At 39.1% G+C, this 16,869-nt stretch overlaps 1 non-coding gene across 1 annotated transcript; it reads left to right on the forward strand.

The window, feature by feature from the left end:
• The first annotated feature begins 686 nt into the window (after window positions 1-686).
• LOC125917490 (U6 spliceosomal RNA) lies at window positions 687-791 on the forward strand. Its single transcript, XR_007456205.1, has one exon. It is a non-coding gene; the product is annotated as a U6 spliceosomal RNA (small nuclear RNA).
• The last annotated feature ends 16,078 nt before the right edge of the window (window positions 792-16,869 follow it).

Raw genomic sequence — 16,869 nt, forward strand, 5'->3', positions numbered from 1 at the left:
TGTTTTTATTTATTTTTGAGACAGAGAGAGACAGAGCATGAGCAGGGGAGGGGCAGGGAGAGAGGGAGACACAGAATCCAAAGCAGGCTCCAGGCTCTGAGCTCTCAGCACAGAGCCCGACGCGGGGCTCGAACTCACAGACTGTGAGATCATGACCTGGGCTGAAGTCAGACGCTCAACCGACTGAACCACCCAGGCGCCCCTATCATGGGAAATTTCAAACACACACAAAACAGGATAGGATAACAAACCCCCAGATATCCACCATCAATCAACACTCCACTATTGTTAACCACTGAAAACGTCCCCAGTGTACAAAACAGCTTCTTATTTATCCAAATTCTTATGTTGGACATTTGGGCACTGCTGAGTTTGCCACTGCATCACACTGCAATGAACATCCTTACTCAAAAGTTGTCACTTATTGATTATTTCCATATGATAAAATCCTTTGGTCCTTTTAGTGACAACTTCCAGACCTATCTTTCTCCCTACGCACTGACTTCCTGGGTCCCTGCCCATCCCCAAAGTAATGCAGAGTCCCAGGATAAAGGTAAGGACAAGACAACTAAATGTTTGTCCAATCAAAATGTTTTTCAATTTTTAATAATACTCTAGACTTACAGACGTTTCAAGGAAAATATGATTAATACATAATTTGTCAGACTGAATTAAAACGTGATTTGGTGCTCACTCAGGCAGCAGATATGCTAAAAATTTGAGTGGTAGAGAGATTAGCATGGCCACTGGGCTAGGATGACACACAAATTCACGAAGTAGCCTGTGTTTTAATAAATAAATAAAAATAAGTAAATAAATAAAGTACGATTTGTGACTTAAGAGTTTAACATGACTTAAACTGATTATTCAGTAAGAAAATTTCTGAATTTCCCCCCAGAGCTACTACTCCCTCACATAAGTCCCCTTATTGGAGAGAGTACTTTGAGTCAGGGCAGACTTGCAGTTTGATAGAAAGACATGAATCCTAATTGGAGTCACACTCTATCTACAAGCTGTGTCACCTAAGTCAAGTTATTTAACTCTTTCCAAGCCTCCATTTTTTTCCGTTTGTAAACTGGCAATTCTAACTCCCAGGTGTCCCAGTGTTGTGACACGTAGACAACATGGTGTTTGTGGAAACATCGTTATTACTAGGCCGGTATGCATGGGTGCACAATAAAAATTCCACATCCTGTTTTATTCTTTCTTTCTCTTTTATCTTCAGGATATACTCAAGGCATGAAGGTTGCAGTTATTTTGAACAACAATGTTCATGTTATAGTTCTTAGCGAGCATGTGATTCTTGACGACATGTCTGGCAATCAGTAACATTGTTTTGAATTTAGTGTTTTTCCATGACACCAAAACCAAATTTGGGAAAATTCTTTCAGGTAAGCCCTTTCCTTGGAAAATTCCCGTTCCCTCATTTGCAGCAGCCAAGTACTATTTGCCCCAGGATGCAGCACCTTTCAAATTGTTATTTTCAATGTTAATAAATGATTTCATTCATTTCCCGTTTTCCTCTGTTCACCAACCTGCCGGGAGCAGTCACATGCCGGCCTTAAAATAACTGTACTGGTAAACAACTGATTCAAATTATTAGTAGGATATCTGTAATTGTGTTACATAGTCAAGCCAGCTGGAAATGGGCAGACATGGCTGCTAGCATCCAGCTGTGTGATTTGGTGACTGCAAGCAAAGACTGAGTTCAAGAGGGCCTGGAAAGAAGAGTATCATAAAACTTAAAAATATGAGTTCAAGGTTCGTGAGAAGAGAAAGCTCTGTTCTGCTTTTGTCGTATTCTCCAGGGTGCCCGGCACACAGCAAGCACACAGTAGGAATTAACAAATACATCTGGGTCGAGTGGATGCCAGGAGGGGAGCAAGTGTTCTCCTTCTCCACATTCAATTTTGCTCCAATATTTTTTCAAGACCCTTCCTATTTTTAGTAATTTTCACCATTTGGGGTTTCTTTGCTTCACCAGTCAAACTTCTCTGTGTATTTCTTTACCTAGTGGCAAGGCTGGCCCTCCAAGACAGTTCAGTAAAGGTTTGTTCAATGAACAAAAGGTACAAAATATCTTCTGCAAAAGATACAAGGAGCTAAACTCCGAATGTTTTGAGAGAGAGATGGAGAGGGATGGAGAGAGAGAGAGAAAGATGGAATGCCTGCCTTCGTGCGTGGATACTTACCTGTGTGATTTTAAAGTGTTCTTCTGCGAGGTGGGACACCAGATTGCTGTTGTACTGAGGAGTATACTCCTTATTCATGGCTTGCTGATGTTGAAACTTAATTAAGAGAACTTTAGGCAGAATTCAAATCTGTTTTCTCAACAGTGATTTTGATGAGGAGTTTTTTTTATCCTTATTGCTTTCAGATACACATAAATCTTTTCTCTCTCCATTTTCCCCCACGTGTGTGAAATGTGATACTTTTCAGTATTCTTGGGTTCTTTTGGAATCCAGACTTTTCACTTCCTCCACATCTGCTATGAAACCAAATATTGATTAATGTGACCTATAAACCTAAATGGTTAAATGGGGCCAATGACCAATTCCTATTCTTGGATTTTTTAGGAGTTTCTGTCATTTTTTTCCAATCTCCCTCTTAACTGTGCTTTTTTGTTGTTGTTGTTTATGAAAAGATTAAAGGAAAATTACAACATCAGCAGTAAAGTTCTCAACCACATCTGAGGTTTAAACTCCAAGCCTTTTGACTAGCATTAACCCAGACCGTCTCACCAACTTTAAGACAGAAATGTTTCTAATCTTGCCACTTTTGTCCTATAAAAATTACAAAATAATGTGAAAACATAAAAAACCTAAACATCTCCAGAAGGTAGTGCCCATTTGTTTGAAAGTCCCATATATGACAGAGAATAATTAGCAATAAAATAGGACTATCACTCAGTGACTCCACAGGATGAAAAATATACTTAAGGGGAAAACTGTTATAACCCACAAGGGCCTGATATTCTGACTTAGACTGGTAAAAGGATGCAATAAAGGATGGCTGCCATGAAGACTGGGAGAGCAATTCAAGTCATACTATTATTTTTTCCCAGACAAAATATCCTATCCAAAGTAGGATATACAGAGTCCTCTGTTACAAAATCCCAAGGGGTATTATTTACATAGAATACAATGAGACCCTCCATAGTTTGTGCAACATGGAGACCTGAATATATGCATGCAAGTGAGCAGAGGCTTCCTCTACATAGCCACCTCCATAGAAAGCCTTAATCCAAAAACATTGCCTTGTTAACAACTTTAGAATTACCTTAAAGGTCTGTGTTACATTCTTTGGAATACATTTAATAGCTGCAAATAATCCTTCAATGGTGGACTTGACATTTGGAAATATTAACAATCTTTAGGTACCAAATCTCATGTAAATGGTAGAACATGGCAAATGTCATTTTTTTTTTGCTAAAAAAAAAGAATTTTGAAGTATTTAGATTAATTTTTCCATGTGACTGAAGTGAGTCTGAATGTTTTTTCCCAAGGAGATAGGAGAAAGTTAGGAGCAAAGGAAACCTCAAAAGAATAAGCATGTGGCCTCCTATTGACATACTTCTAAGGATAGTAATGTTAATTTGGTTATTATATATTTTTTCCAGTATTATTTTGTTAATATCACATGTACAATCTAGTCTGAGTGTCCATATCGGTGCCTTATTCTCCTCAGAGATGAAATGAGAAGAATATACTTTAAGAAGGCTGTTTCTGAGAATGCATACATTTAAAAACTTGCTCTGGAGATTTCAAATAAAAATCCAGATGGAGAATTCTCTTGGTAAAACCTCTGTCTTGAGGCAAAGGACTTGATCCCCTACCCCAACCCCATCATGAGTTTATCAACACTACGTGAGACCATTCAATATCACCATTTTTCAGAAGGGATGACAAAAGGGAGCAATTATGAGTTAACATGATTCCTAAGAAAGTTGCCTCTTACAGTTCACCTGTTGATTATAGTTCAGCAATTCTGCACCAGATTTCCAGCTGTAGACAAAAGAATCAGCTAACATTTTCCTCTTGATCTTTTTAGTTTAATAATGAACCCAAGGGCTAATAAGGCTGACCACGTTAGACTTCCCCCCAAAACCAGGAAACCACCTCTGCCTTTAGAAGAGAAAACCAGAAACTCAGAAACTAAAATTAGTCTTTGCATACAGCACAATTTGTTCTACCAACCGAGAAGCCTCCCTACTTCCCATTTGCTTCTATTGCAAGTAGAATCTATTAAGGTTAGTCAGAGCCCCGAGGGGTGGAGTGGGTGGGGTGCATGTGTGTCTGTCTTGTGTTGGCCTGTTATTGTCATGGTGCTCACAGGACCATGGGAGGCAGTGTTGAGTGATCCCTTTTAAGTCTAGACAGATATTCATAATGAAATAGATGTCTGGCCCCTTGAAGTTAACTTCTTAGACTGGAGGTATTTTGGTTTACAAAGGCCCAAATAAGAATGGATGACATTGTCCTGGGTGAAGCCACAGAGACTAGGAGGAAAAATGAGCAGGGGGTGGAGAGAGGGTAAGGAGATCTCCTGCTGAAAGTTAAAATGTCACCTGTGGCAGAATAGGGTCTATAATAAGAATCCTGTGTGTTAAATCATATTGACCTGGAAAGCATTCTTCAAGCCCAACTTTCCCAGACATCCAAATAACCTGTCTTGATCTTCTTAATACCCCCAAATGATGGTGAGTTTTCTTAATAGCTTGTTTTCTTTCCTTTGACATTCTTAGGGCCCTCGATTTTGGCAGAAGCTAGAACAATCCTCTGGGGGTTCACATTACACAGCTTCCATGACCATTTTATGAATTTCATCATAAGCAAGGCCAGTTGGACAAAGAATGGGCTCTTGCTTTTTTTTTTTTCCCATGTTCCCCCCCACCCCATTCCCAATTTTCCATACTGTGGAATGACGTTTGAAAGGAATTTCTCATGATTAATCCATTTTTATGTTAATGAAAGTGCATCATCCATAGCTTGGCCAAATTTAATATCTCTGTGCTACCTATAAATAAGGGTGTGATAGAATAGAACAAGTTAAAATGGAGTGAGCTGAGGAAGTACTTTCTAAAAACTCCTTTTTTTCTGTGCCCCCACCCCCACCCTCTTAAGCATTACCGTCATCTGCCTGCCAGGTGGAACTTATTTGGATAATACAGTACAGATGTATCTTGTTGTACTCAACAGATGAATTCCTGAAAAGCTGTATTTGATAGAATTTTTATAAATTAAATCATCTTTTCCTGTAGACTTGCATTATAGTAACAGAAGCCATTATCCACATTTGACTGATCTTCAGTTGCCAGAGTCCTCTAACACTTGAGTTTCGTGTTTCTCAGCCAAATCTCTATGTCAAACAGTTAATGATCTGGAAATAATGAGCACTTATGTGAGCTAGGGGAGCACTATACTTAAAAGAAACTTGGTTGTATTCCTCTGAAAGTAAAGAATCTTTATTTCATGATGTGAATCTCCACTCATGGAATCTTAGACTATCAGGGACGTAACAGATGATGCAGTCCTGACCTCTCTTTCTTACAGAAGGGGAAACTGAGGCCCTCAGTGTTTGTTCATCTGTTCCAGCATGCAACAATACACCAAGGAAAGGATGACATGTTGAGGTTGGCAGCCTTGAATTCAAACGTTCTCTTCCCAGCATACTAATTGTTTGGCTTTGGGCAAGCTATCAGAAATTGCCTAGCCCAGTTTCCTCATCTTTAAGACAGACAGAGTATTACCCACCTTGAAAGGTTATTGTAAAAATTAAGCGAGGTAATGTATATAAAGTGATAACATACTCCCTAGAACACAAGAAGAGCTTGATGAATGTTTGTCTTCTCTTCTCATTTCCATGTTTTGGATTTTTTTTAATGAACTGTTTTTTTTTTAAACACATTCCTTTTAAAATTGTAAAAGTAATAATGTTTGGTACTAAAATCTAAAGAGAGTCAAAGAATATAGAATAAAAACCACATAGTCCCTTTCCCACACCCTGAGCTCCTTTCCCCAAATCTCTTTCTAAAGGAAAACACCGTTATAACAGTTTGGTTTGCTTTGTATCCTTCCAGACTTTTTTGTCTTCAGCATCTTCTTAGGTGAAGCACATCCTATACTCAAGTCATTTTTGGAACTTCAAAGAGTCTTTGATTCAGTCCTCTTTTGCCGTAAAAATGCCGTGTAACAGAACAACCATAAAATCTCAGTGGCACGTGACCATTAGTATCTATTTCTTACACCTACATCTGAGGGTCAGCTGTGTGGTCCTGCTGATGTCAGCTGCTGGGCATGGCTCCAGGCAGAAAGTTCCTGTTTCATGTCTGCTGTACAGGTAGGGATTGGCTGTAATTTCAGTTTAGGTCTATTGCATGTCTTTCTCCTTCTGCTGAGACCATCAGGACACACAGGGCATGTTCTCACGGCAGAGGGTGGAAGTTCTCTGAAAGATGAGTGGACACTGGTTATGTCTCCTGAGGACAAAGTTTGCAGTGAGCTCACTTTTACCCTGGCACAAATTGCACTGGCCAAAGCAAGTCACCCGGCCAAGCCCACCAAAAGTGGGGGAGGGAAGTAATTCCATTTCTAGAGAAAAGAACTACCACATCACATGTCAAACAACAGGGCCAGAGGGAAGAGTGGATAGTTGGGAGCAACAACACAGGCCTCTAGAGTCCTAGCAAAGGCAAATCCACTGGCACGCAGAACCTAGACCCCTGGTTCCTACAGCTCCAGTAGAAACTCCTGGTGGGCAAGGACCATGACTGTTTTGTTCCTTGTTCTACTTCCACTGAATTTGGAGACTGCAGGAAAAAAAAAAAAATGGTGTTAACTATTTGTTGAATGAATATGGAGAATTCTGGTCCAAGAGAGTCCAGGAAACAGAAACAGAAACGAGGTATATTAACCCCAAATGTTATTTGTACGTATTTGTGAAGTGATCTCTTTTTCTTCAGATTTCAACAAGCATTTATCAAAATGTGAAGCTGGCAGCCAGTATTTAGAGCAGGCCAGAGGTTCTGCAGAAGGCCCTCTGTCAGTCAGCATAAGTTCTATGATGGTATAAACCTTTGCTTAATTGCTCTGGCCTGACCATCTAAGAATGACAAGCCCATCAGTAAAGTGTGGAAATATGGAATGAACCCACAGCTTGCTTTTAAATGTCAGCAGTGTGGCTTTGGTGTTGGCCCGAAATTTAGATATGGTTTCCAACCCAATTGTCCTTTATAATTTGTTGTGTTACCAGACAGAGATGGTAAAGGTAACATTGTGGGGTTACCTGAAGGGCGACCACCCAAGGAAACTATGGAAAGGACCTGTTTCTGAGCTGGGAGGAGGGGAGGCTGGCCAGGGAAGCCTGAAGCTGATGCCTGCCTCTAGCACCTGGTGCTTGGATCCCAGGGAACTGACTTGATTGCTCTTTCATTCCCCTCCCCCAACCCCCTCAGATTTACCTCAGGACCATCCAGTCCTCTTTGTGTGTTATTTAACATTATCTTTCAGATAATCATAGTCTATTTATATAATTAGCCTAATTGTGGGTAATTGTGTGCCAGCACTGTGTAATTATGAAACCTAGCCTCCAACACTGTGGCACAATCTGTAGGCAAGAAGCACTGTACATGCAAAGCAGCCACTTGATCCTTCTTCTCATTCAGGGACTTTTTTTTCCTTTCAAGGTGCCAGAAAGGAAGAACAAGTCCCTTTGTAAATACAATATCTGCACAACAAGGCCCCTGGCAAGCACGTTTGCAGAGTCTCTGCACTGGAAGTCACAACCATGTGTTGGGGGAATGATACGTTGTCTCTGGAACTGGCAAAGGTTTTCTTTCCTACACTGAGGAATAAAAGGGCCAAATTGCAATCTTGGGGCCGATTCCCTCACCAGGGCTGTGTCATTGAGGGTGATTTTGAACTAAGGCTTTGTGAATGCCATCCTTAATATAGGCTAATTGGCATGAGTTTGGGGGTGATGGGAAGGTCTCTCCTCTCCTGGAACATCTCTGGTATCATTTTGCCCACAAATGCCGTTGTCTGGACCTTGTGCTGGTCATAACAGCAACTGTGTGTTGAGTGTTTAAAATCTTCCAGGCCTGGGAGTGCAAGCTGGTGCAGCCACTCTGGAAAACAGTATGGAGGTTCCTCAAAAAACTAAAAATAGAACTACCCTACCACCCAGCAATTGTACTACTAGGCATTTATCCAAGGGATATAGGTGTGCTGTTTCAAAGGGACACACTCACACCCATGTTTATAGCAGCACTATCAACAATAGCCAAAGTATGGAAAGAGCCCAAATGTCCATCGATGGATGAATGGATAAAGAAAATGTGGTATATATATGTGTATATATATATATATACACATATATATACACATGTATATATATATGTGTATATATATATACATGTATATATATATGTGTATATATATACATGTATATATATGTGTATATATATATACACGTATATATATATGTATATATACACACACACACACACACACACACACACAATGAAGTATTACTCATTAATCAAAAAGAATGAAATCTTGCCATTTGCAACTCCGTGGATGGAACTGGAGGGTATTATGCTAAGTGAAATTAGTCAGTCAGAGAAAGAGAAAAATCATATGACTTCACTCATATGAGAACTTTAAGAGACAAAAAAGATGATGGGAAGGGAAACAAAAATAACATAAAAACAGGGAGGGGGACAAAATGGAAGAGACTCATAAATATGGAGAACAAACTGAGGGTTACTGGAGGGGTTTTGGGAAGGGGGATGGGCTAAATGGGTGAGGGGCATTAAGGAATCTACTCCTGAAATCATTGTTGCCCTATATGCTAACTAATTTGGATGTAAATTTTAAAAAAATAAAAAACAACATTAAAAAAATAATAATAATAAATCTTCCAGACCAAGCACTGTGCTGAACATCAACATGCATTATCTTACTTAACCTTAAGACTATCCTTGAAAGATAGGTACTATTGTTATCCCCATTTTACAGATGGGGAAGCTGAGGTTCCAAAAGGTTAAGGAAGTTGACCAAAGTCCCACAGCCAGTGAGTAGCTTCACAGGAATTTGAATCCACATTCTCCTAAGCCCAGAGCCCTTGCTCACACCATGCTTTGGGATAGTTATCCACCCGCACACATTTATTTTTAATATTTACACATATGCTTACTTTCATTGGCTGCTTAGCTGGGTGGATGCGAACTAAAGAATGGTGTGAGTGGGGGCAGGGCGCACCCTGAGAGAACATGCAGGTGTTGGTGAGCCCTGGGTGGGAGCTGGAGGAAAGGATAAGGATGAAGCTTTCAAGGGAAGGTAATGCAGGATGAAGAAAATCAGTTGTACCAGCAACCAGACTTGGTGTTGTGTGTATAAGACAGAACCATAAACTTCCCCAGAGAGTCTGCTTCACTGGGGCAGCCCACTCCTGACTCTATCACCAACTCTCAGAAAAGTCCTGGGATTCCAAGGGATGCTCAATAGATATTAGTCAAATAAACTAAACTCCTGGATGGAGGGCAACTCAGATGACCGCAAGGTCCAAGTGGTTATGAAAATGAATGATGCTGGATAGATTAAAGACAAACAAATAGCGTAAAGTGACAAATGCTAATAGGGATGAAGTCCCAGAGAATATAGGTGTGACTTCCTAAAGTCACACACCTAGTGAGTAGCAGAACTATTAATAGGACCCGGGTCTCCTGACCTTCTGTCCAGTGTTTGTTTTTCCATTACCGCTGCTAGTCAAGCCCCCAGATGTGTATTTCTTTCATCCACCATCACAGATTTGTTGAATGTAATCCAATGCTTTCATTTTACAATGGGGAAACCAAGGCCCAGAGAAGGAAAGGGGCTTTCCCAGAATCATATAGGAGGTAAGTGGCACAACCATGTTTCCTGGCTATCAGCCTAGAAACTATCAGCTATCAGCTTTCTATTAATCATGGGGCTTCATATATATCCAGGAAATAACCTGACTTTGAGGGCAGCAAAAACACTATGAGAATTCACTAGGCTGTTTTTCTACCTGTAAATCAGGATACATTTTTAATTACAACTGGGGGAGTAAAACACTTTTAAGAAAAAAGTTGGATTTATATTAAAGATGGTTCCCTCATAGCATTAGAGAATTTTAGATCTGGCAGGGCCTTCATTTTTTTTTTTTTATTATGAAATTTATTGTCAAATTGGTTTCCATACAACACCCAGTGCTCATCCCAACAGGTGCCCTCCTCAATAGCCATCACCCATCCCCCATAAACCCTTAGTTTGTTCTCATTTTTTAGGAGTCTCTTATGTTTTGGCTCCCTCCCTCTCTAACCATTTTTTTTCTTCCCCTCCCCCATGGTCTTCTGTTAAGTTTCTCAGGATCCACATAGGAGTGGAAACATATGGAATCTGTCCTGGAAGGGCCTTTAAAGAACAAAAGATCTGCCACCCTCATGTTACAGATGAGGAAACTGAGACCCAGGAGGATTAGTGAGGAATATTTTTTGTCACTTACATTATGGTCATTCAGAAATGACCATAGAATTTACATAGTGTCATTCAGAAACTAGGGAAGGTGAAACAAAGAACAGAAGCCTAGCAGACAGAAGCTATTCTTCATCTCCTGCAGTGAAACAATTCCTTCCTACTCACCAATGCCCTTTTCCTCTGGAGCATTTAGGAAAGAGTAATCACCAGCACAGATGGAATGAAGTTTCAGGAGTAGACGACGCCCGGTATCTTTATTCCTGCATGAAGGGGCAAAGAGTTTGTCCTCATAGAGGATGTTCTTCAATGCTTAAAAGAAAGTAATCATTCCAGGAAGGCAGAATCTGGCGCTAAACTTGGAGAAGAAAATTAGAGAAGGAGGCAAATTTGTAGCAGGTGTTCCTGCAAGCCCTCTGCATCATAAAATGATCTACTGGGAATCCTGAATGGTGAGATCTGAGCTGGAAACGCAGGAGCCCATGGGGCCAAAAGGTACAAAAAAGAAGGAAATGGAGGGTGTTTGTCTCATCTCATTGTCAGATCCAGTGATTTTAGCAAGGTCAGCTTTTCTTTTTCTTTTTCTTTTTTCCAAGAGAAGCTAGGCACCTGATCTTTAAAAATTAGGAACTAATTACATTTTTAAAAATGCAGTGTAGGGCAAAAACCAAAATTAAATCCCATATCTGAGGTCAGAGTTGACTGCTGGCTTACCATGTTGAAATCTCTGTTTTAGAGCTCAGCTGAGCTGACCAATCAAGGGCAGATGTTGAGTCCTGGAGGGTGACAATAGGACAAAAGAGCAAGATGTGTGGGAAGTTCACTTGGAGCCCCTGTAGACAGACACACTGTTTTGAAGCTCCAAGTCTTCTTTCCTTCCAGGAAGAAAATATAAGATCTATGCTGGAGATAGTGCTGTTATACAGAAACAGCCCTGGCTTAGGAGACACGCATCTGGTCCTAGTGCCTCTGGTTTTGGGTTTAACAACCTTGGAAAAATCATTCCCCCCTCTGACCCTCCAATCCATAAAGAGAGGCCCTTCATCCTACCTTAATTGCCTCCCAGATTTATTGTGATCAAATCAGATAATGCTGTGGAAGTACTTGGTAATCTGTAACATTATACAAGCAAAAGGGAGTCTGAAAAGTGTGAGAATCAACTTTTTATATGAGAAAATGGTGACACAATGGAAAAAGCGCAGATTTGGACTCAGATAGAATATGGGTTCAAATTCTGGATTTCCCACCACCAGCTATACTGTCTTGAGAAATGTTTCTCTGTTTTGAAGTTCAGTTTTCTCATCAACAAAATGGGATAATAGTGTGTCTCTATTTAATGCTTCTGTGAGGATTAAATGAAACTATGTATGTAAATCATGCACACAGTACATCAGTGGGTGGTAGATAAACATTATTTCCTTTCTAAATATATAATTAGAATTCATTGATTCATAAAAGCACAGCATTATAAGAGAGAATTGGTAGTAACTTTCCCTATTCTGAAAGGATGTAACGTTGAACAAAGTAAAAAAGGGGGATTTAGTAGATTTAAAAAAAGAGAGAGAGAAGGAAATGAAAGGTAATAGAAGGCTATTGTGGGGAGGCAGTTAGGGAAAGCTTTAGCCAGGAGGTGACATTTAACTTGGTCTCTTGGGCATGAGATGACATTGAGGAGGCTTAACAGTGGAGTGATGTCAGTGAATATTCTAAGCAGAGGGATAGCATGGGCAAGACCCTGGAAGAGAGATAGAGCAAGCTACATCCAGAAAATAGAAGGGTAGGGACCTGCAATATAGATCCTGGGGTAATTGAAGGCAGTAGAGACAACCAGAAAGGGAGCCAAGACTAGTTTGCATTACTCAGGAGTTTGCTTTATTCTGTAGACCATGGGATGGCATCCAAAGGTTTGACACATGGGGGAAAAAACATGATCAGACTCACTTTATAGGAAGAACTTTCTGGTTGGAGCATGGAGGACAGAGGGAGAGGAGCTGTAGTAGAGGCAGAGAGACCATTAGGAAGCTGTTGAACTAGGTCCATGGTGTGGGAAGGAGTGGAGTCAGGGAAAACTGGATAAACATTTCAAAGACTAATGCTGCATTTGACTTATACCTCTGTAAGACAGAAATTTTGGTGCATTATTTCTGGGGGAAACATTTCCTTTTCCCAACTGGACTGCTTTAAGGCCATCATTATTCTGGCCAATGAAGGAGAATGTAAGGAGGCTTTAATTGGCTTCCTGAGTAGACCAATTTTTATTATTAAGATGGTTGACAGGGGAGACTCGTAATAGATCCCATGTTACTAACTTCTGTCTCTGTCTCTCCTTCTGGTAGCCTCTTTTGAAATAATAGCATGTAACTACAATATGTTCCATCATTCTAAAATAAAGTCAAAATGATTTTATTTTACTATGAAACTTATAGCAATCAGGCATCATTAGTAATACCAAAAGGGATTATATTAAAGTTTGATATTAAAATGCTAACATCTGTTCTGGTCTCAGACCTTATTGAACTTTCCAAACTTTTAGATGAAGAAATATCAAACTTGAAGTGAAAGGACCCTGAAAGAATAAAATAACTTTGTCTCCTTAAAAATTCTGGAGAAGAATGAGAAATAAACTCCATCTTCAGGGAGAGATTAAAAAAGAAGCATTAAAGAGATTTTTCCACACTGCATATATGAAGGGTTCCATTTAGGGTTGGTCTGTGCCACTTAAGTTAATTTTGTTTTAGAGGGAAACACTTTGCCCACCTAGTTCTTAGGTTCCAGTTCCCAAGCTGTAGCAATCAGAGTCCAATACAAAACAGATGGCCACTCACATGGAGTAATTTAGGAGGGTTTAATGAGGGGATTATTACAAAGGTTTGATAGGATTAAGGAAAACCAACAAGAGATGGGGAAGCACTTTGCTTCTAGTAACGGTCCTTGGTGCAAATATTAGGAAGAGGAAATAGATCCAAAACTTCTTTCATTCAAAACAATGTCAGTTCTTCAATTTTAGTATTTGAATGGCCTCTTGCATGGACAGTGTGTTGGTATCAATCAACTGATACTCAGGGTATCTGAGACTAAGCAATAAAAGTCTTCTAGGAATTCATTTGGGTTAGTTAATATCTTGTTTTATCATTATTCTTTAGAGGCAACATCAATCTTTACTTTGAATGTTTGCCTCTTAATCTTTTCCTAGCCAAAAGTTGAAGGAAGCACAGAGCTAATCTAGATTTTTCCCAGTAGAATATAATCTTCACCAAGGGCAGGGACCTTTGTCTTTCTTGTTTCCTACCGTATCTCTAGCTTCTAGCTCAAAATAGATACTCGATATGGATTTCTTTGTAGAAAATGAATGAAACACTTATTTTGAAAAATAATGTGTTAAGAAATCAAGACACCTCTTGGAACCATAACAGTTGAAATTTCCCTATTTACAGTTCCCAAAAATGTATGTTGACATTTTCGTACTCCTTTTCAGAATTTAAGGAGCTATGTCCAGATAACATCCAGAGATATTGGGTTTTTCTGAAATTGTCTCCAAAACTTTGGCCCTGACCCATATCAGAGATGTGCTTGTGTTTGTGCCATCTGGGAGGCAGACTTAGGGCTTGGCTCTGCGGCCATGGCTCCCAGGGGAGGAGAGCTGAGCATTGTTCCCCACGTAAGAATGCCAGTGTGTCTGTTGGCTCCAGCCAGGAAGTGTCCTGGCTCAACAGTTGGATCACCCCTCTTTCTGGGTCCTCACACTATCTTCCTTTTGTGCAGATCATATTTTAAAGTTCATTAAAGATAAAATTATGTGTTTTACCTGAATTGATAGTTTAAAACCTTGCTATTTGTTTTTAGTCTAGTCTACGATAAAAAAAAAAAAAAAAAAAAAAAGATTGGATTCAGATGGTTGGATTTTGTTACCAATTCATCAAGTTACAGGTATTGATTGCAAGTTACTACACCTTAGCATCTGATACCCTCAAGATGTTTAAATAGGCACTATCTCATTTCTCCAGGGGGCTAGCATTCCATAGCAAATGTATTTCCTAGCTAGTTGCTTCCCAGATAAGCAGCATCAGAAAAATATTTAATGAGAGTCATTTATTTTTATTTTAACAATAACATAAAATGTGGTTGAAAGGTCTTTAAAGGAAAAATAACTCACTGATAATCCCCACAGTAAGTTTTTTCTTACATCATATTTCCGTCTAAAATTTGTTCACTTAGATGAGTATTTTCATAATTAAAAATCATACTGTTATAAATTTTATTTCTATTTTCTCTCTAATATTATGCTATAAATATCTTTTATGATCTTATATGTACCTTAATTTACTTAAGGTAAATTACTTGCTTAATTTACTATTCCCCTGTGTTGGACAAGTAACTTCTTTTTTTTTTTTTTAATTTTTATTTAATTTATTTTTTTTAATGTAATCTCTACCCCCAATGTGGGGCTTGAACTCATAACCCTGAGTATGATAGTATCTTTGTGTTACTTTACTTTTTATTTCTTTAAATAACAATGAGAGGGGCGCCTGGGTGGTTCAGTCGGTTAAGCATCTGACTCTTGACTTGGGCTCAGGTCATGATCTCATGAGTCATGAATTCAAGTCCCGCATCAGGCTCTGTGCTGGGAGCGCAGAGCCTGCTTGGGATTCTCTCTCTCTCCCTCTCTGTCTGCCCCTCCACTGCTTGTGCTCTCTCTCTCTCTCTCTCTCTCTCTCAAGATAAATAAACTTAAAAAAAATAAAAATAAAAAAAATAGCAATGAGAATCACTTTCCCCACGCATTGAAATACTTCATTTGTACTACATTGGGGATAGTTCTGGAATGAAAAAATGCTACTTTCTTTTTAAAATGTTGTCATTATAGCTGGATATTTTGAATGCTACAGTTATACAATGAGAGGATTGCAACTTTTCTTATTGCTGGACTCATCTGTGGCCACAGATCCCATTTAAAGACTCCTTTGAACTTCTTAAGAACTGATCTGACCAAGAAGTGCCCTCTAGGTGGGATATTTCACCAGGCATGGCCACTTAATCCTGAGTTTCTTGAAGTAAAAATACATAATCTTCATCTTTATAGAGATATTGATAGTACCTGACATGTTGTGGAATGAAATAAAATGGAGACATCTGGACAATGCTGACCTTGACTAAGTTTAGAAAAATACATTTGGGTTAATTTTGAGCTCATTCAAACACCACTCTTCACTCATTTACCTTAAGGAATCGATATCAAGTTCCCACTGTTATGGTATAAGAACTACTTTTAACTCTACTGGAGATCTTCATTTCCCTATGACACTCTACTTCTTTCTCATAAACTGTAGTTTGGTGAAGACTAGTATAAACATCTAAAATGTAACTATTTCACCTTATGAGTTACACAATACTTTTCTCTTAGCTACATACACATTTCCAGCCTGTTCATTTCCCGGACATCTAGACTTATATATCCAGCTACCTACCTAGTATTTTGACTTGATTGTCTAATGGACATTTTAAATTTCACATGTCAAAAATTGGGCTTTTAGGTTTTCCCACTTCAGTAAATGACAATTCCATCCATCCAGTTGCTCAGCATGAAAACCTTGGGGTCATATGTTACTCTTTCCCTCACACACCATATCCAATCCCCTACATATCATATACTCTCTGCTTTTCCTTCAGAATAGAACCAGAATCTGACCATTTATCATTATAGTAACTGCTACTACCCTAGGCCAATTGCAATTATTTTTCACCTAGAATAGACCCAAGGAATCTCTTTGTTTCCATTCTTTATTATTATTATTATTATTATTATTATTATTATTTTATTTTTTTATCATGATAAGTAAACTCTTTAACCCCATCACCTATTTAACTCATCCCTCCCACCTACCTCCCCTCTAGTAACCATCTATTTGGTCTCCATAGTTAAGAGTCTGTTTCTTGGTTTGTCTCTTTTTCTTTCCTTTGCCCATTTGTTTTATTTCTTCAATTCCACATATGAGTGAGATCATTTGGTATTTGTCTTTCTCTGACTGACTTATTTCACTTAGCATTATACTCTCTAGCTCTATCCATGTTTTGAATGGCAAAATTTCATTCTTTTTTTAGTTAAATAATGTTCCATTGTATACATACACTACATCTTTTTTTAATATAATTTATTGTCAGATTGGCTTCCATACAACAGCCAGTGCTCATCCCAACAAATGCCCTCTTCCCTGCCCATCACCCACTTTCCCCTCACCCCCACCCCACATCTACCCTTAGTTTGTTCTCTGTATTTAAGAGTCTCTTATGGTTTGCATCCCTCTCTCTCTGTTTGTAACTTTTCTTCCCCCTTCCCTTCCCCCATTGTCTACTGTTAAGTTTCTCAAGATCCACA

Source organism: Panthera uncia, chromosome D1 (assembly GCF_023721935.1).
Source record: "Panthera uncia isolate 11264 chromosome D1, Puncia_PCG_1.0, whole genome shotgun sequence".
NCBI lineage: Eukaryota > Metazoa > Chordata > Mammalia > Carnivora > Felidae > Panthera > Panthera uncia.